The 19,498-nt window shown below is 49.9% G+C and overlaps 1 protein-coding gene across 14 annotated transcripts in view; it reads left to right on the forward strand.

The window, feature by feature from the left end:
• The first annotated feature begins 724 nt into the window (after positions 1-724).
• The window catches only part of EXD3 (exonuclease 3'-5' domain containing 3), a 254,131-nt gene continuing 235,357 nt past the window's right edge, over positions 725-19,498 (forward strand). For 6 of the 14 annotated variants that reach the window (XM_068211675.1, XM_068211686.1, XM_068211670.1 and 3 more), the window contains exon 1: positions 726-871. The gene's annotated coding sequence lies outside the window, so the exon portion shown is untranslated. Of the gene's footprint in view, positions 872-19,498 lie in introns of all 14 variants that reach the window. The other 8 variants (XM_068211681.1, XM_068211680.1, XM_068211678.1 and 5 more) reach the window with 2 other exon arrangements.

A 19,498-nucleotide genomic window follows, 5' to 3' on the forward strand; every position in this document is an offset into this window, starting at 1 on the left:
CCAGGGGCGGGGGACACCGAGCCCGGAATGGGACACCGAGCCCGGAATTGGACACGGACCAGGGGCGGGGGACACCGAGCCCGGAATGGGACATGGACCTGGGACGGGGGACACCGAGCACGGAATGGGACATGGACCAGGGAGGGAGGACACCGAGCACGGAATGGGACATGGACCTGGGACGGGGGACACCGAGCACGGAATGGGACATGGACCTGGGACGGGGGACACCGAGCCCCGAATGGGACACGGACCAGGGACGGGGAACACTGAGCACGGAATGGGACATGGACCTGGGAGGAGCGGGGAGAGGGACACGGGCCCCGGGAAGGGACACAGATCCCGGGAAGGGGGGACACGGAGCCCGGGAGAGACGGAGCCCCGAATGGGACAGGGACCGCGGCAGGCGGCCGGACCCGGCGGGACAGACCGGTGAGAGTGGCGGCCACACCTGAGCGGGCCCTGGGGGGATGCTGCTGGCTGAGGGCACCAGAGGGCACCTGACCAGCCGTCAGAAGCGAGCCCGCGGCCAGCGCTGCAGCGGCCAAAATACCGCTTTGGGAGCTTCTTTGAATAAAATATTTAACGTGAGTTTAATACAGTAGATAGTCTCACGGCCGCGTGAGTGCGAGTTAGCTACAGTAAGTACGGTAGGCATTGCGGCGCCGGACTCTGGTAAATACGGCAGAGCCCCCGCCCCCGGGCTCGCGCGCTGCCGCGGGCGACATCGCCCCCTGGCGGCGCCGCGCGTCGGTGCCCTGGAACAGGAGACCGATGGGGGCGCGCCGCCGTGCGCGAGACGTTCCGGGGCCGCTGACGTTTGCGGCTCGCAGCGGGGGGAAGGCTTTGAGCGGCGGACCGGCGGAGCCAGGTGAGTCCCGGCCCGGCCCGAGCGGCTCGGAGCCCAGGGGAGCGGCGAGCGGGCCCGGCCCGGCCCCGAGCGGCTCGGAGCCCAGGGGAGCGGCGAGCGGGCCCGGCCCGGCCCGAGCGGCTCGGAGCCCAGGGGAGCGGCGAGCGGGCCCGGCCCCGAGCGGCTCGGAGCCCAGGGGAGCGGCGAGCGGGCCCGGCCCGGCCCGAGCGGCTCGGAGCCCAGGGGAGCGGCGAGCGGGCCCGGCCCCGAGCGGCTCGGAGCCCAGGGGAGCGGCGAGCGGGCCCGGCCCGAGCGGCTCGGAGCCCAGGGGAGCGGCGAGCGGGCCCGGCCCCGAGCGGCTCGGAGCCCAGGGGAGCGGCGAGCGGGCCCGGCCCGAGCGGCTCGGAGCCCAGGGGAGCGGCGAGCGGGCCCGGCCCGAGCGGCTCGGAGCCCAGGGGAGCGGCGAGCGGGCCCGGCCCGAGCGGCTCGGAGCCCAGGGGAGCGGCTCGGAGCCCAGGGGAGCGGCGAGCGGGCCCGGCCCGGCGGGGCCGCTCCTGGTGGCCGCTCCTGGTGGCCGCATCGCGCCACGAAGCGGCTCCGGGGCCGGGCCGGGCCAGGCCAGGCTGAGGGGTTGGGCCGGGCCGAGGAGCCGGTGCCCGCGGGGAGCGGGGCGGAGAGAGCAGGGTCAGGAGCGGCGGGGATTGCCCCTTCAGCTCCGCGGGGCGGCGGGACCGGGCACAGCGGCTGGAGCGAGTGAAGTGCGAGTTTACAAACCGAAGACAGCCGCGGCAGCCCTGCTGGGGGCGTTCGGGCTGAAACAAACTCGTTGGGCTCCATGCCGCTGAGTTGAAATGTCGCAGAGAATGGGAAAAAGAGTCAGTGGAATTGTAAGTACAGCGGGTACACATGGAAAGATAAAATGTGGTTTAGGGAAAGAAAAACAGTTTGTTAACGTGATGTCAGAAGCAGGAGTGAAATAAAATGAGCGGCTAAAATTTTGTGTCTAATTAGATCCTGCAGATGCAATGAATGTAAAGATTAAAGGCTAACCCACGTGTGGTTGGAAAGGAGATCCCGTGACTGGTGCTTCTTCTTGGGAAGGGATTTCAGCATCTGAGTCAGCTGATGAATGCTTAGAACCACGTACTTGGATTTTCCTAGGAATTGAACTCTCGTGCAACTTGACGAGTTAATTAAACAGGTGGTGTTGCCATACAAAATTTAAGAACGGCCTTAGGACAAACGGTGCCTCAGCTGCTAAATGGAAGCTGTGGATGGGTGGGAACCAGCTGCTTTCCACACCTTATTTCAGTCCCTGCTGAGCCCAAAGCAGCTGTGTCACCTTTGCTGTTCGGGGTCCCTGCTGACAGAGGGGACATGCCAGGGACAAGGTACTGCTGGCCTGCCTGGCTCAGTGGTTCCACCTGGCAGGAGGATCTTGATACCACGGCAGCTTCCCAGCACAGCCACTGCTGGGGGTGCAGGGGGACTGGCACAGGTGACACAGGTGACACAGGTGCATCAGTAGTGGCACAATCTGAACTGTGCTGCTGGGGGAGGAGTTGATGGCTTGTGTGGTTTCCAGTTTTTCTAAAGAAAATCAAGCTGCAGGGACCATGTGTGTGCTCGTGGTTAGAACGGGCTGCCAGGGCAGCTCTGGTTCCAGGAGCTCTCCAGTGAGATAGAAAAATCCTGGGGAGTTCAGGGCAGGCCACAGAAATGCTCCAGTTCTGGAAAACAGGCCCTGAATAAGCTCAGCTTATTCAGGCACATTCAAGAGAAGAGAGTTGAGGAGTGACTCAGGCACTCTGGAAATCCATGCCTGTGGGAAGTTCTCCCACAGCTGGATCCTGTCAGCCTTCCCAAAGCACACAGTGGGATCCGGTAACTGAGGCACAGCTACACAAATTCTGTTAAATGTGACCCAACTTCCCAGCAGTGGTGCAGGGTAATTAATTACAGGAGCAGTTTGGGCAGAGGGGAAGGCCTGTCAGTGTTGGGAGCTCCTCAGCTGAAGGTGTGCTCAGAGCAGGCTCCTGGGCAGTACTGGGGGGCCAGGCCAGTTTGGGCAAGCAGTAGGGCAGAAACAATAACATTTTAACATGGAGCAAAAACAGCAAAATGTATCTTCTGGAACATAAATGCTCCATCAGAAAATCTCTGTCTGGAGTTCCTAAAGCAACAGTGCTGCCAGTAGGAATGCTGCCACTCACCTGCACAGAGCTGTGTTGCAGTTCAGCAGTGCAAGCACTCCTCTCTGTTGGGGCAGAGGCTGCTCACACAGAGCCCCTCAGTCAGTGTGGGGTGCACAGAGCCCGTGCAGACACAGAAGGATTAAGCTGAACACTTCAAACTGCTCTTTTCCACTGCAAACAGCAACTGGCACAGCTGGAAAAAGTGCAACTTGTGGGATTCTCCAGAGGCAGCGTGGAGAGAGGTGAGCTCCCTGTGCTGGGAGTTCTCAGCTCTCAGGGGGTGCAGAGGGATCCACACAGAGGTGGATGCCAGTTCACAGAGGCTCAGTTATACCCAGACAACCAAAGCAGCTGCTCCTGTGAATGAATAATTTACCCAGATGTGCATTAAGTATCTTGCTGATGTGTGCAGTGATGTAACCTGGGAGGAGAGGGAATGAACAGGGCACCTCTGAGCTAATGACAGGACATTTCATTGGAATTAAGAGTGTTCTTCTGAACCGAGTTTTAGTAATTTAATTCAGAAGCTAATTACTGAGTCTGTGTAATATGTCTTTAAATAAAATATACTTTTTGTAGCTCTCTGAGGATTCTTGGTGCTCTGGCAACCTCTTCAAGCAGCTCCCTTGGTAACCAGGGGCACTGGAGGGAGGGCTGGTCACAGAGGAACTGAGGAACAGAAACAGGACAAGTGCCAAGGGCTGAACATCCTGCAGATTCGCATGTTCATCCTTCATCTGAATGAATGTGTAATAAATTGATACAGTGTTGGAGGAACTATGGCAGATGTCAGTGATAAACGTCTGAAAAAATCTTGCAGAAAAATGAAAGAAGGGGGTGTGTATACGTGGGATATTGGAAGTCTGGAAAGCTGTTTTCCCAGGGGATAAAAGACTTTGACTCTTTGGGAATACACGTGGAGGCTCGGTGTTGCAATGAGACCAAGTGCCATGAACTCGGGCCTGGCAGGTGAGAGCCTTGTCCAGAGTTTAAGGTCAGGAGCTGCGCGTCCTTTTCCCACCTGTGCTGACTGAACTCCCTGCTGGGAGACCTGGGGCAAATCCTGCTTTGTGGGCTGCAGGTGAGAATCGGGCAATAAACCCTGCCTGTGTCATTAACAGCTCCTTCAGTCTCAGCTTTGCCACTGGGCACAGCCCCTCGTGCTGGCTCTGAACAGACCTGTTTGAGGGTTGAGGCAACTGCTTCTGTCAAAGACATTTCTACAGCAGAAAAATCATGTATTACTAATTCTTACAGAATAATCCTCTTTGCAGTTTCTTCTGCAAGGAATAGGTGGAAATGCAGGTAAAGAAAGACTAATTGTTTTGGAATCTGATCAGACCAGGAGCAGTTAAAAACTCTTCAATTTCTGTCTGATCACCTGTAACACATGAGGGTTCTGTGCCTTCCCTGACCCTGTCTCATGGACAAAGTTGTGTATTCCTTGTACTTGCCACACTGAATGTGGAGAAGGAATTTGCTAATGAAGAAAAATGAGCTATAAATAAGAAGAATGGAAGAATTAAGCAGAGAAAAAAAAAAGTCGAATTTCTGTTGTGTAAATATTTGAACAGTAGCAGCCCAGAAACCAATTTGAAACGGACATATCAGGAGTGGTTCCTGTCGGTGTCCTGCTCTGGGGCTGCTGTTCCTGCAGGCCATACCTGCCCCTGCTTGTCGTGGTAGCAACTGACATAAAAAATGCATCCAAGCCTCTTTTTCTTGTCATACAGCAGCCAAATTCTCTGCGCAGTGCTTCAGTCCATCTCTGGGTCTGTTTGGGAGAGCAAAGCTGCAGGTGTGTCTGCACACGTGAGCTCTGGCTCCTGTGCAGCTGCTGGGCTGGGCATTGCAGGGATCCTTGTCCCACACTACTGAGCCAGGGCAGGAGACACTCCAGCTCTACATGGATTTAATGCATTTAAATCATTTCCTCTTTATTACATCTCCAGCTCTGCCAAGGGTATGGCCACATTTCATGTTAAGTCTAAATGTGTGGCTGCTGTAGTTTTAGACTCTTGATTAATGTAACACTGTTTTTTTTTTTGCTCATTCCATGGCTTGTGATACCCACACAATGTGATTTATTCTTGGCTGTTGCTCAGCTTGCCTTCAAAAGCAGAGTGCCTAACAAGGGGTTACCCTTACAGCTCTGCACACAGCTGTGGTTCACTTACCCATTTCAGGGATTAATTTGCTCTTGCCTTTTTTACAGTTTTTATTCTGTGCTGAATAGGATGCAGGTCGGGTTCAAAAGAGACTGTGTAATCATTTTTGATTTTACACCAATTCACTGAGCTTTGTTTGGGTTACATGTTCATGAAAGAAAAGTCTCTTTTTCAAAACAGCCAGGACTGTCTGCCCACTGCTTATCTTTGTAATGTCAAGCTCTGCCTGAGTCTCCTCAAGGAATAAGCTGTTTTGTCAGGAGGAGTTGGCTGGAATGTTGCAGTGCTGTGAGGAATGTTTGAACATGTGAGCGAGCACACAGGAGGGACTCAGCACTGCTTGGGAAGCGCTGGCTCTATCAAACTGCTCCACGTGGGTTCCTCAGGTTATACAATTGCCTGCACAGTTTTGGAAAATATTCCTCAGGGACTTGAATCTCCCACTGGTAGAAGCTGAAAGGAAATGAGTGTGGCTCTTTGAGAAGGGCAGTGCAGTTGGGCTGTACAGGCTCAAGCTACAGTTTCAGCTGGAGCAGGGCAGGTTTTTGTTACCTGTGCAGCTGAGGCTGGTGTTGTCCAGGGCTGTTTGTGAGCAGTGGTGGCCGCTGGGCCATGGCAGGCATGGAGTGGAGCATTCCTGGGGGTGCTGTGCTTGTTGAAGTGGATAACCTGTGTGGGTCAGGCTGCTGGTTCCCTGCATCATTCATCACATTGGTAAGGTCTTAGTCTTTGGTGACCCAGATGGAATCACAGAATCCCCTGAGCAGGAAGGGACCACCAGGATCACCCAGCGCAGCCCCTGTCCCTGCCCTGCCCAGACCCCCACCAACCCCACCTGGGCATCCCTGGCAGCGCTGTCCCAACGCTCCTGGAGCTCTGGCAGCCTCGGGGCCGTGCCCATTCCCTGGGGAGCCTGGGCAGGGCCAGCACCCTCTGGGGGAAGAACCTTTCCTGCTCTCCAGCCTGACCTGCCCTGGCCCAGCTCCAGCCGTTCCCTGGCTCCTGTCCCTGTCCCAGAGCAGAGATGGGAGCTGTCCCTCGGGAGGCGCTGCAGATTTCTCTGAGGTCTCCCCTCATTGCACCTCGCAATCTTATCATTACAGTAAAGATGCTTTGCAAGGAGCAAAGAAGTTGGCAAGTATGTGAGATGGGTTCAAGGAAGAATGTGCTGCCTAGCAATGTCTGTCTCCTGACCTGCATTAGCCAGGTGCCTGCTGGGGCCCTGGGGCTGAGGTGTTGAGCTGCCAGGCGTACAAGTGCTCACAGGCCTGCTCGCTTCCTCGCAGATCCTGGTGGCAGCAGGGTCCCCCAGACATGGCCCAGCAGCTGACACCTCCACCGTCCTCCCTCAGGGTTTGCCTCCCTGAATTTGCCCCTTGGGCTGAGTTTGCCAGGTCTGTTCAGAGGCTTCTGACACACATCTGGCAGGATGGGGGCAGTGCAACTTCAGGAACTTCTGCCCCTTTCCATTCTGTCTTGTAGGAGCTTGGAAAAGGATCATTGTGCACTTTCTGCTCCCAGCTGGGATGTTGAGGGACACCTGAGTGGGGTGCCTTGGTGCAGGATGGGGGGAGGGAGGGGACAGGAGCTGCACAGGAGCTGCTGTGACTCTTCTGAGCCGACAGTGAGCAGCTGTGCTCTCCTGGCATAGCTGTAGGTACAGCTTCAAGGGCAAGGAACAGCCGCATCCTGACAATGCGATGCTGAGATTGTTAAACTGAATTTCTGTTCTGAGGATCAGCATGGGATTTGTGTCTCAATAAGAACTTTTCTGGTTTGCAGGATAGTTTATTAGTTTACGTAGGTGGGTGAAAGGGAATTGGGCAATAGACCATGTGTCTGCTGTATGAACTTGTAGCCAGTCCTGTTCCACCACTGCAGCTTGTGTTACCACTCTTGGGTGCAGACCAAATAGTCAGTGTTTTATGGTACACCAGTGTATTAAGGAATATATTCAAGGAAATTCCATTTTGATTTGTGAACTTCATTGATTATATTCACTTATTTTTGTAAAGTTTGATTTAAATACATCATATGTTGAAAAGTCACCCATCAATTCCTTACAGATTGTGTAAAACTCTGTTTATCTTAAAAAGCTGCACTGGGTTAACTTTCATCTTACTCAGCATCCTTTCTTCTCTTGGAATGGGAGAACTGTGAATTTTCCCATCTTTCTCTATAGTCCTGCTGCCTACTGAGGTATTTACCAGCGAGGGCTTTTACAGTGCAGGGCGATATAAAATACCTGTGCAGGAGCAGTCACCAGTTAGTGTCTGTCATCTGCTTTCCAGTTTTCAAGTGGAGACAAGGCTCGCTTGGGGTTTTCCTGGTGTCCCTGAGTGTGTGAAATGCAGCTGCAGCCTCGTTAGAGGGCACTCTGGAATCAGCCAGGGAGCTGAGCAGCCGCAATCCCCAGCAGCTCTCCAGAGAAATCCTGCTGCCAACGTCCTTTGCCCCCAGAGCAGAAAGTGGGAGTCTGGAGCTGGATTACCCTGGGTAATCCAGGCAGGACTGCCTGTGTTGTGGGTTGATTTCATGCTTGTGCTCTATATGGAATATAGCAACAAAAATTGTTAGAGTATTCACTGCAGTATTCCAAATGTGAATGAATGAACTTGTTTTTCTCATGGCTTTTACCCCATAAACTGTCCTGATCCTAAATCTGTATCCATTCTGGATATTTTTTGGTTGCTATTGTCTTTAAAAAAGTAAATCATTTATAAAAATAGAAGATGCTTCTGAAACTCTTGGGGTTTAGTACCATCCCTTCCACCAGTTCTATCTGTGCCTTTGACAAACAGTTTGTTGCATCTCCTTTCACTTTCCTTGTGTCAAAAAGAGGATAATGATTTTTACCTTGCATGAATTAATCAATATATATAAATGTGCTTTGAAATCTGAAGTGGTTTAGAATTTTTTTAAAATATAATTTAAATATTGAACAAAGCAGGAGTCATAGAAGTGAAATTTAAGACCATGATTATTGTTCAACTGCTTTCATGGTGCTTCTGTTCTGGCAAGATTATAGAGCCAGATCATTTGCATTACTTTTGATTTCCCTATGTTTTTAGTTTTTTGTCCAAGGAACAGCATTCTTTATATGCAGGAGTCAGATTGTCTGTAAACACAAACATAATCTCACCTTTGTCCAAACATACCTTGTTTTGCTTTTACCAAACCAAACCAAACCGGTGGGAGCCAGAAGCATTGTGAGCAATTAGCAGTGACTGATCCCCACCCTGGGGAAGCTTGGCAGGAGCCAAGCCGTGTTTCCTGGGCTGGAGCCCTCCCTGCAGGGCTCAAGGCTCAGCTCTCAGGGATGGTGTGCTTCTGTCACCGCTCCGGGAGCTCCTGTGCCTCTCCAGGATGGGAGAGGAGGATGGGGTGGTGACAGGTGACAGGGCAGGGACAGCCGTGCACAGAGCCAGCTCTCTGGCTGAGCAGCTCCCTCCAGACTGCCATGTGTGCCCTGCCAGGGAGCTGTACTGCAAGGGGCAGCTCTATTGTCTGTAGGGTAAGGACAGCAAACACTGACCACAGGAGAGTTTATCAGAGCAGGTTCTGTGCTTCAGCCAGGAGACAGCACTTGCTTTGGAGTCCTGAATCACTGTGCTAGCCTTCTGTGAACTCTGTTGGCCACGAGACTTCATTCTCCAATCAAAGCAGAATAATAAGAAAAAGTCCTGGTCTGGCCTTATTTTTCCTCTCCTAGTTTTTAATCTCCTCTTGCACTTTCCCTTTCTGTCCCCCCAGAGCTTTCCATCCCCTTGGCAGCTTTTTGGCACAGAGAGATTGCCTGCTCAGGGGTTCTCCAGCATCCCTCAGTGGGACAGCACAGGAGGAGGCAGCAGGAGCTGCCTGAGCCACGTGGGTGGCTGCAGGTGTGTGGGAAGCACACCTGGGGAGATCCTGCAGCCTGAGAGGCACCTGATGGCACAGGGTGACAGCCCCTGCAGGCTGGGCTGGGCTGGGCTGGGCGTCCTGCAGAGCAGCCCTGCGACAGAGGCAGCACTCTGCATGTCCCAGCTCCCACTGCTCTCCTGGAGGGTGCCACAGCTGCTCTGGGCAAAGGGAATGGCTAGGGGACAGAGCAGCCCAGAGCTGATCCGGGCTAAAATGTGCCCCCTGGATCCTTTCAGGGTTGGGAATACAGCAGCAGGCAGGCAGGCAGGCTGGGATGGCCTCCCAGTGACTGCATCAGCTGGAATTCCTGAGGAACCTTTTATTTGTCTGGCTGCAAGATGGATTTTAAGGTGGAATGGAATACACAGGGACTCCTCTGCAGAGATAAAAACAGTTGTTGAGCTTAAAGCATCTCGTCTGTGAGACTGCTGGGGATTGTGGTTTTTAATGGGTTTGAAGAATGTTTCTTGTACTCTTGTGATTTCTGTAAGTGACTTCAGGACTGACACTGTGAACGGCAGAGGCTTCAGCCAAAATCTTCACCCTTTAAGTGTTATCCTCCATCCCATATCCAGATCCCTCTCGTGTTTTACCACAGTTTGGATGTTCTAAAAAGTCATGGTAATCCAGGAGCCAGGGACATTTCAGAACATACTTAAGAGGAGCTCTACCTTGCTTGTGGGAAACACCTTCTGCCAGTTTTGAGTAATATCTCCTCACAGAACATTCCTGTGGAACTGAAAGTTTTGTTTTATGGTGATGGTGTTTTGGTTTTTGTCACTGTTTGAAGACAGCTGTGTTCTGTGGTGACATGTTTGCCTGAGTTGGCCAATGCCATCCCCACAGCACAGTGTGTTAAGGGGAATCGTTAGATGCTTTAGCTCTGAAATCAGCCCCAGGTACAAATTAGATTTTTATTAACAAACATGGTTGCAGTACTTAGACTCATCTATAGTTACAGTTCAGTGTTGTACTCAAGTTCTGCCAAGCCCTGATTTTGGCTCTGGAGGCCCAGTGCTGATTCTGGGCAGTGTTTTGGGGCTGGTGGTGTGACTGGGATTTCTGAGCCCCTCCCTGCTGTTCACCTGCCCAGAGTGACACTCTGACTGGGCAGGTTCTTGTGCTGGGCTCAGAACCCACTGTGGGACAATTTGTGTGTGATAGGGGAAGGCAGCAATAGTGCAGAGTGTCTCCTGCTTAAAAAAGAGTGAAAAAGCCCCTGCTGATAGAGGTTAAGGGAACAAATGCAACTGTAAAAGCACATGAGAGGAGCATAATGGGGAAAGCTTAAATTTTGGGCAGTTTTCTACTGAATGTAATGATGTAATGGAGCAAGAACCACTTTTCCCTTTCTTTTTTCCTCTCTTGTTTCTGTAGGAGCCCAGTGGTGCTGTCTGGCTGACTTGTCAGAGGTTTAAGGATCAAAAAGTAACCATCTTTAAGTAAAGCAAATGCAAAACTTTGGGTATATGCTAAAACTCAACAGAAAACGAACCAAAAAGAACAAAAATGGAGAAAGTCTTTTATGTACAACGTCCAAAGCAATTTTAAAATACTCTTGTTCCATGCCTAAATAAATCGTTTTTTCAGCCAAAGAGAAATCTTTCCTCATGATTTGTTACACTCATCTGGATATAAGGCCTCTGAGCAGGATTGTCAGTTTATTAGTACAGCTTTCTTTCTCCTTTCAGCTTTAATCCACATGTTGTTGTATCAACAGAGCCTTTGCTCAGTTATAAGTTATCCTTTATTATTAATAATAAAAAAAAGTGAAAACACATGTTTTTTAACAGCCTTATTACAAAGAAACCTAGGATGACATAGGGAGAGGTGATCATCAAATGGTGACTGTGATTTGTAACTTCAGAGTGGTAAAAGGGTGAAAAATGGCCTTTTCCCCTCTGCCTGGGGCAAGCCTGGCAGGGACTGGAGGAGGCAGCATTATCTTTGGCCAGGATTTCCGAGGTTTTTTCCCCAGCTTGTGTAGTGATGCTAAACATGCTCTTTATAGTTAACTCTAATTTCCTTCCTTTTTTTTTTTAAGGGGAATTTATCTAGAGGTGTATGTAATTTCACATTTCCTTCCTTCCTCTCTTCCTCCCCTCTAGAGAAGTTCTTTCTTGGACCCCTCCTGTTTTCTAAATGGAGAGGAATTATTCTCAGGAAACTCATGAGTTTGGTATTATTCCTATACTTGGTTTTGTGAAAAAATATTTCTTTGGAGTATAAATGCTTGCTTGATACTTGCATGAGGGTTCAGAAGTGCACATGAGAGCTGCTCAGTGAAGCAGCTCACTACATCACATGATGATAACCTTTGCTTGGCCCTGTCACCCCACAGTCCTGCAGCATCAGGAATTAGTGCTGAAGCACCTCAGCACCTCCTGAACTGGCAGCTTGGGACCCAAATGTTGCCAAAAGCAGAGCAGTTGCAGTATTGATGTTTCTGGTGCCAGTCTGTTTTTTTCCAGCTAGTGCTGGACTCCTGGCAATCATCACATCCCCTTTATATCTCTTGCAGATGTCAGCACAGCAGCTCCTGCCTCAAGTGTCAGTAGATTCATTTGCAGTGGTGTGATTGTAAAAGAAGCTGCTAATAACGTGTCTTAAAACAGAAGGAATTGGTCTGGCATTTAAAAAATATGTCATGAGCCTATTATACTCCTCAGAAGTATAGAAGAGAGTAAAACAAGATCTACCCTTAAGCCTTAAATAGTAAAGGGGAAAAGAGTGTTGTGTCCTTGCTGCCAGAAGCAGATGCAGGGATAGCCTGGCAGGGATATTGGAGCTCTGGGGAAGGAGAGGTCCTGCTCTATCAGACAAATCCCTTGGTCCATCTTGAATTACAGAATTTCAGACTGGTTTAGGTTGGAAAAGAGCTTGGAGCCCATCCAGTGCCACCCCCTGCCATGGCAGGGACACCTTCCACTATCCCAGGTTGCTCCAAGCCCTGTCCAGCCTGGCCTTGGACACTTCCAAGGATCCAGGGGCAGCCACAGCTGCTCTGGGCACCCTGTGCCAGGGCCTCACTACCTCACAGGGAAGAATTTCTTCCTAATGTCTAATTTAATCCCACCCTCTAGCAGTGTGAAGCCATTCCCCCTTGTCCTGTCACTACCTGCCTGTATAAAAAAATCTGACTTCCTCCATTTTACAAGCCCTCTTCAGGCCGTGGAAGGAGCTCTGAGGTGTCCAAGGAGCTTTTTCTTCTCCAGGAGAACACCCCCAACTGTCCCGGGCTGGCTCCAGAGCAGAGGGGATGCAGCCCTTGGAGCAGCTCTGTGGTCTCCTTTGGACAGGCTCTAGCAGCTCCAGGTCTTTCCATTGCTGAGGCCTCCAAAGCTGGGCACAGCACTGCAGGTGGGGTCTCATGAAGGCAGAGCAGAGGGGGAGAAGAGATAACAGAATCCTCGACAGCTTGTGCAGACCCTCAGGACTGGCAGCACCTTTTGGTGGGAGTCAGGCTGGTCTGGCTTTGTCAGTGGCCAGGCAGGGCCAGGCAGGGCAGACAGAGCCAGGCAGTGCCAGGCAGGGCCAGGCAGGGCAGACAGAGCCAGGCAGTGCCAGGCAGGGCCAGGCAGGGCAGACAGAGCCAGGCAGTGCCAGGCAGGGCCAGGCAGGGCAGACAGAGCCAGGCAGTGCCAGGCAGGGCCAGGCAGGGCAGACAGAGCCAGGCAGTGCCAGGCAGGGCCAGGCAGGGCAGACAGAGCCAGGCAGTGCCAGGCAGGGCAGGCAGGGCAGACAGAGCCAGGCAGAGCCAGGCAGGGCAGACAGAGCCAGGCAGGGCAGGCAGTGCCAGGCAGGGCAGACAGAGCCAGGCAGGGCAGACAGAGCCAGGCAGGGCCAGGCAGGGCAGGCAGAGCCTGGCAGGGCCAGGCAGAGCCTGGCAGAGCTGGCAGGGCCAGGCAGTGTCCGGCTTAGCCAGGCAGGGCAGACAGAGCTGGCAGGGCCAGGCAGTGCAGGCACAGCCTGGCAGGGCAGGCAGAGCTGGCAGGGCAGGCAGTGTCAGGCTTAGCCAGGCAGAGCCAGGCAGGGCAGGCAGAGCCTGGCAGGGCAGGCAGTGCAGGCAGAGCCAGGCAGGGCAGGCAGAGCCTGGCAGAGCTGGCAGGGCAGGCAGTGTCAGGCTTAGCCAGGCAGGGCAGGCAGAGCCTGGCAGAGCTGGCAGGGCAGGCAGTGTCAGGCTTAGCCAGGCAGGGCAGGCAGAGCCTGGCAGAGCTGGCAGGGCAGGCAGTGTCAGGCTTAGCCAGGCAGAGCCAGGCAGTGCCAGGCAGGGCAGGCAGTGCCAGGCAGGGCAGGCAGAGCTGTGCCAAAGCAGCAGGCTGTTCCTGTATGAGGCAGCTGAGGGACAATCACCCCCTGGCTGTGAACGGTTGGAGCGTTCCTTGCACAAGAAGGAAAACACCTCCTTTGGGCCTGGCTGTGGAATGCACACTGGGGTTGGGTTTGTTTTCGTGCCCGCTGGCCTTGTGTCACTGCTGCCCTTTTCTCAGGCTGAGCATACCTCTCCAATGTCAGATAAAGTAAAACACAGATCTTGTGGTTTTGTGTGAGGACTGGACTTTCCAAGCTCTCTCAGTCTCTTGTCGTCAAGTCTGCCTTCTAGCATCTGAAGTTCTCCATCCCTTGGTCCTACTGGGTGCTCAGATTAGGTCTGTTCCCTTGGCAGTGTATCCCTGTTCCTGATGGCTGCTGGCCCTATTGTTTCTCAGGACAGCTCAGAGTGGAATCATTTCCAGAGTAGTGGTAAATGAAGGGCATTTGGCTTGCAAGAAAAATGTCTTTACAGGTAGATTTTGCAGGGCACTGTACTATGTTGTGCTTTCATCTACAATATCTTTGGGCAACCTTACCCCACTTTGAAGGTGGCCATTCTTTGAGCAGCTGATTGGATTGGAAAACTCCAGAGGTCCCTCCCAAACTAACTGACTCTGATTCTCTTTTCTTGTAGAGTTCTGGCAAAGATGTTTCTTTTGGCTTCATTTCCATCTCCCTTCCTTCATGCTCAACAGCTTTCATCATGTTCCCATCATAAGCAGTTCTTTAAACTGAAGTGATGTGTAAACATCAGGAACAGTTTCTAAACTGTAACATGAGTTTCCTTCCCTCATAGTTTAGACTTATTTTATGCTGCCATATTCAGATGATATGAAAAATCAATTGTCCTTTATTACTATGTATTAAGAGCTAACAACTTTTTTTTGTCCTCAGAAATGTTTTACCATGGGGCAATAAAAAGAATAATTCTCTAAAAGTTAATGGGTTGTGTTTTCAAATCAGCTTTGGTCCTGTGCACTCTTTGTTGGAAAGCTGCATGAGAAGGAAAGACAAAAAGAAAATAGCCTTGTTATTTGGGATCTGTAAGATGACATTGTTACTGCCTTTTTAGTGAGTGTTGCATTTTTGCATTAAAATACTGGAGTTTAGGGAAAGATACTGTTTTTATGGATATTGGTAACTATTATCCAAACACTTTAGCTCATACTTAAATTCATGCTGTACAGAATTTTGCTTAAAATGTCAGCAGTTGTTTAAGTTGCTTTGACTGGTAATGGACCTAGCAATGTGTGTTACTGCTGCAGGAGCTGTGTCCTGGGCAGGGTTCGCTGGCTCGCCTGCATTTAGAGTTTTATTCTGGGGGCAGGACAGGATGACGGGGCAATTAAATGGAGTTCCATATACCAGCAGTATAATTTATCACATGTGTCCTCCAAACTGGAGCTGCCTGATCTCAGGGCTGCTGCCTGCTGTGTGCTCAGACCTTAACCTCTGTGTTTAGATTGCCAATGTGGTGCCAATTAGTGGCACTGGGATGTGGACACTGAGGAATATAACTCACTTCACATGGGCTGCCAAACAACTAGCAGATGTTGAGCTAATGGGTCTTGGCTGCTACCAGCCTGACTTGGATTTCAACCCAGAGGTGGAAGAATTTACTTCTCTCTCATTACCAGTTCCCTTGTCCTGAGATTCGGGAATTCCATCAGCTTATTCTGGGAGATGATGTAAAACATTTCCCCTCTCCCTCAAACCTGTTCCCAGGGTGTCTTGTACGTTGCTTTATTCTGATGTTAATTTGCCCACCTTGGGTATGTGTTATCCTACAGGGTAGGCTTGATGATCCATAGAGAATGAGGGTGTGAGCTCAAACATGCAGCTGGAATCCTGAGCAGGAGAGCTCTGTGTGAGTGTGGGGTGGGTCAGGCACTGTCCCTGCAGCCTGCTCAGAGCTGTGATGGAAAGCCTATCTTGGGATTCCTGTAACTCTTTTGAGTAACAGAGGCCGTAGGAAGTGGTGGGGTCTGGCTTGCTGAGGTCTTGCCTTTCTCTATTCTCATGACTGGATATTGTACACTCAAAGCCTGGAAAATGTGTAACTGCAGGCTCAAAGTTTTCCTTCTGGTGCTGAGTCAGTACTGGAGAATGGCCTGGCAGATTCTGTGGTTTCTCTTGTGTGATTTAGAGGAGAAGGCAGTAGTTCTTACTCAAGTCACTTGATCTGTTCAACCTGGAGAAGAGGAGACTGAGGGGAGACTCACCACAGTTACAACGTTGTGGTGAAGGGAAGCAGAGGGGCAGCTCCAGTCTCTGCTCTGGGACAGGGACAGGAGCCAGGGAACGGCTGGGGCTGGGCCAGGGCAGGTCAGGCTGGAGAGCAGGAAAGGTTCTTCCCCCAGAGGGTGCTGGCACTGCCCAGGCTCCCCAGGGAATGGGCACGGCCCCGAGGCTGCCAGAGCTCCAGGAGCGTTGGGCCAGCGCTGCCAGGGATGCCCAGGGTGGGGTTGGTGGGGGTCTGGGCAGGGACAGGAGCTGGACTCTCTTGTGGCTCCTTCCAGCTCAGGGGATTCTGTCACAGAAGTACAAGTGCAATAAGGGAATCATTGTCTCCATAACCTCAGCAGCTTCAGGAACAGAGGCAGGGAAATGGGCTCAGCTGAAGGAACAGTAGCACTGGATACTGACTGGTACCTAAATCTCATTTCTTACCTCTCTGTACAGCCAGCTGACACATTTAATGAGTGTGTGCAATATTAGGGCTGATGCTTTTTGTTCTCTCTGCAGTTACTTTGTCTTTTGTTCTGTGAGGATTTAGCCTTTGACCTAAAAATGCCATCTGTACCATTCTGTCCAGCATTCAGGTTTCCAGCAATTTCTTTACCTTGCTCATTTCCCACTGCAGTTCAAGGCAGTATTATTCCCATAACAGGTGTTTAAAAAACAAAATCTTACTTAATGAGAAGTTTTCAGTTATAGCTTATTTTCTTACTGACATGCTGGTTTGAGGTGTCAAACATGATCAGCATCAACATCAACAGCAAGAGTTGAGTGAGGGTTAAATAACTGTCGCAGCTATTATTCAGTGAGCAATGAAAATAAACTTCTTGCAAGGTCTTGTCATTTCTTGCTTTACTTTGAGGTTCTAAAGAAACTGTTTTATTCAGAGATGTATTTCATTCTGAAATTCCAAAGAGAGCAATTATTTTAAATTCCTTGGTATGAGCAGAACTGGATCTGTTTTGTGGATTCATCTTTCTGGATGTTTATATATTTATTAAGGACAACAAAATAGAAGCAATGCAAACAATTATTCTGCACTTACATGATGAATAATAGCTAAATGCTAATTACCTTTCTTGAAGCATTAGCTTTCACAATTTCTGTAGAACAAACAAAGAAAATGCAGCATGATAAACCAAGCAATAATCTGAAATACCTGCTTTTTGAGGTAGGAAAAATATAGAATAATAAGGAGTATGCAGCTTTAAAACAGGAAAAACAATGAGCGAAAACTGGTACCCCAGTCCAAGAATGACATCCTTGGGAAACATCTGGTGAAGGAATCTAGAGAGGGGAAGATAATTTTGACTTTCTTCTGGGAACTGTGCAGAACTTGGTGCAGAATTGTACTGCCAGTGAACACAAGTGTACTTACAGATCCCGCAGAAGTAACCCAAGCCAAAAACTTCAGAGAAGTGAAACTCCTTGATTTGCAAAGGGAAAATCTATCAGAATGAAGCAGCAGGTTAAAAAGAAACTGAAAGGAGCAGTGACAAGGATGAAACCTTTGTAGGGAGCTGAAGCTGATTTCAAGGCTCTGTGCTGCAGAGGAAATGCCTCAACTCTATCAATTGCTGTGAGAGAGAGAAGTTCTGATGTGAAGCAGCAGGGAAGGAAGGCTGGAGAGGCAGGGGCATCCTTCCAAAAGCTGAAGTCATGACCAAGTGAGGAAGATAGAAAAGAATAAACACTTTCAAAGGCTTCCAGAAAGTATAAAAAGTAACAGTTCTTTCCCAGATATGTTGGGAATAAGAAGTTTGTCCAAAAGCTTGAAAAAACCTGTGGAGACCCAGGTGTGAAAAATCAGGAGGTGGAGCAGAAAGAAACATTGAGTTCCTGAAGCATCTAAATTGTGCTTGGTTTCCTTAGCAGAACCCATCTCAAACCCAACTACTAAATTAGGAGTACTTGCCTGCAGGGACCAGGATGTCAGAGCCCAGGAAGGAGTCAGGAGAGGAACTGCTGAATAATTAATACTTGTATGCAACCTTTCAATTAAAATCTCCTCATTCCTATTGGAAAACAGACAGGGCTGATATGATGCTAACTTGCAAGAGAGTTCCAGGGAGCTTAGGGAGCAGCAGACAGAAATCTGGCTTTGTACTGTGCTGCATTGTCAAAAGAATAATATAGATCAGAATGAGCTGGCACTTGATTTTATATGGATGTGGAGGAGTCAGCATGTCTTTTGTAAAAGGAAGTTGCACTTGAGGAATCTTCAAGGACAAACATCTGGATTTGGGTGTTCCAGTGTGTGTGTGGTGTCCTCAGATATTCTGACATGGTCCTTTGTCACAGTCCCTTAGAGCAGCTGCTTTCCTGGGGATAAGAGAATGTTCTTTAGCAAACCAGACTGGTTAAAAGGTGAGAAAAAGTGTAGCAGTGGTGGTTGTTATACCCGAGAGCAGTTACCATGAGAATGACAGGGGAGTGTAGGAGACCTGAGGGAGGCAATGGATGGAGAAATAACAAAGTCTGAGGGAATTCAAAGTTTTGGCATAGTCAGATCTAACGCTGCAGAAGCACCTACCCTCTGATCCTGTGGGATTGGAAAGCAAACCAGCAGGTTAAACTTTGGGTCAGTAAATGTGGAGAAACATGTGAGAACGCTATGGCTAATGGAGGTACTGCCTCCCCCAGGAACACATCCTGAGACAGTTTGCAAATGCAGAACATCTGGGCCTGAACAAAGCAGTGGGACAAAAGATAAGCAGTTGTTCTCCATTTCTCCTTAATTCCCTAACCAAAATTATGAACATCAAATGGAAGGTCAGGAAAAAGAAAAACACTGCTTTGCCTGCTGAGTACAGTGTGGCACCTGGTGCAACACGACTCTGGTGCTGAGGGTTTGCAGGAAGTGCTTGGATCCATTCTTGGAAGAAAGGGTCAACAAAGTCTGCGTTGTACCAGTACAGAAGACCTGGCATGTGGAAATCTTAAACTGCAGGCTACTGTAGAGTCAGGGGATGAGCTGGGGACACAGGTCCCAGTTCTCTCCCTTAGGCCACTGTCTGAGACATGGCACAGGCCAGGTGAAGGTGTGATCTGATCTGGGAAGGCTCCTCTTCAGTGACTTATTCTCCTGAACTGCATTTTATTATTTCTGTGCTTGCCTGTTTCAAGCTACTCTCGCCTCTCTCAGATGCTCCTCTTACCAAAAAGAAAAAAAAAAAAAAAAAAGAAAGAGGTTGTTTTTTATGAAAATACACTTTTTTGTCTTTTTTTTTTTTTTTTTTTTCACACAGTGCATTGAGTTTTCATGTGTGTAACTTCAGTTTGTTATGTTTGTCTACAGACTGCTTGGACAGAAAATAGAGCTGCTGCTTAAGCATTTCCATATGTGTTCAGCCATATTGCTCAGCTATATTCTTCACCTAATGTAACTTGTAAAAATAAACATCTTTAAAGTGTTATTTTTATGTGTTGGGGAAGAGTTAATGGAATTAGAAAACGTTCCAGACCAGTGTCTGTCCCCACTGTGGGTTGTGAGGAGGCCATGTCATGTCCTGCTAGTTTTTAAACAACCTACAGCTTCATGTCTAGGAATTTGAAGGCCAATTAGTTGATCCCTCCAGGAGACTTTGCTGAACACAATCCTCCAGACATATGAACACAGCACAAGACTTGAACGTTCACAAGTTTTCCATTTATGAGAGTTGTTTGTTAAAAGTGGAGAGAACAATCCAGCCCCTGCCAAGTACATGCTAGGCTTACACAGCCCTGCTGGCCTCAGACAGAATGTGTTGTCAATTCTGGTTTATTTAGGGCAGATTTGCAAAGCTGGTGTGTTGATATGACACAAGGGAGTGTGTGATAAGTCCCATCTG

This window comes from Anomalospiza imberbis, chromosome 21 (assembly GCF_031753505.1).
Source record: "Anomalospiza imberbis isolate Cuckoo-Finch-1a 21T00152 chromosome 21, ASM3175350v1, whole genome shotgun sequence".
NCBI classification, from domain to species: domain Eukaryota; kingdom Metazoa; phylum Chordata; class Aves; order Passeriformes; family Viduidae; genus Anomalospiza; species Anomalospiza imberbis.